Below are 1,260 nucleotides of genomic sequence, written 5' to 3' on the forward strand. Positions count from 1 at the left end.
AATCATATTGTAGCATGTGTCAGAGTTTCCTTCCTTTTTATGGCTGAATAATATTCCATTGTATAAATGCTACATTTTGTTTTTTCATTCATCTGTTGCTGGATGGGCTCTTTTCATATTCTTACACTTCTAATAAAGATAATCATAAAAAAAGATAATCATATATTTCTGATGTTTTTAAGTATCATTTTAGAGACAACAAGATACTATATGCCTCCTGAAGAAAGAAGACCATGCCACCTATGAAGTATCCTTCCCCCCAAAATAAAACTCAAATTTGCTCAAGCCTCTAGATCTATTTATCAATTTATAGGAAATACAGAGGCCAGAGTATCATATTAAACTACCCCATGGGGATGCAATCAACAAAGTCCAGATTGTGGAAAATCTGTAGGATAAATGACCTAGTTTCTCCCACAAATGAGTTGTGAGGGGAAAAAGGAAGAGATAGAAGAGAAACCTGTAGGTTAAAAGATACTTAAAAGTCACATCCTGCAAATATTCTTGCTATTCTGATTTTATAATAATCAGAGCAGGCTAAGAATTTGCTACACTAAGACCATGCATGTGTCCCCAGACCTAGTTCTTTCCCCAGGTCTGGTTTTATAAATGCTGGTGATAAATCAAGCCTGATTTATGTAATGCATCTTATGTGGGAAATGTCTGTGACTCTAGGTATCTGATCAACCTCGAGAAATTACAGCACAACTAGTGTAATAACTTTTGAAGATAACTATTGCTAATTTGATGATTACCAGTTGCCATTAAATGAATTGTAAAAAAAAAAAGTCGACTAACTGCAACATGTGAATCTTGATTCAAACAAACAAGCAATTAAAAAAAAAACTTTGTGAAGATAATTGGAAATTTGAACATTGATGATTTGATGATATTAGGGAATTATTATTTAAAACCTTTAGGTGTGACAATGGTACGTGGTGTTGTTTAAAAAATAATCCTTATCTTTTAGACATACACACCAAAGTGTTTTCAGATGAAGTGATATGAGATCTGGGACTTGTTTTAAAGTTACGGTTATAGGGGAGAGTATAGTTGAAACAAGATTTCCAGGAGTTGATTGAAGCTGTATGATGGGTACTCAGGGGTTTGTTATATTGTTTCTTTTATTTTGTCTGTGTTTGAACTTTCCCAAGTTAAACTTTTTTATGTCATTTCAGAGACATGCTCCTTTTTTTGGGCTGGTATTCGGCAGGTACTCTCTTCTAAGAATTTAGCTTCACGTTTCCTAGAGAGGGTTCT

At 33.8% G+C, this 1,260-nt stretch overlaps 1 non-coding gene across 1 annotated transcript; it reads left to right on the forward strand.

Annotated features, from left to right (window-relative positions):
- The first annotated feature begins 492 nt into the window (after positions 1 to 492).
- LOC116746565 lies at positions 493 to 624 on the forward strand. The gene has a single exon (XR_004347812.1). It is a non-coding gene; the product is annotated as a small nucleolar RNA SNORA72 (small nucleolar RNA).
- The last annotated feature ends 636 nt before the right edge of the window (positions 625 to 1,260 follow it).

This window comes from Phocoena sinus, chromosome 20, assembly GCF_008692025.1.
Source record: "Phocoena sinus isolate mPhoSin1 chromosome 20, mPhoSin1.pri, whole genome shotgun sequence".
Lineage (NCBI taxonomy): Eukaryota > Metazoa > Chordata > Mammalia > Artiodactyla > Phocoenidae > Phocoena > Phocoena sinus.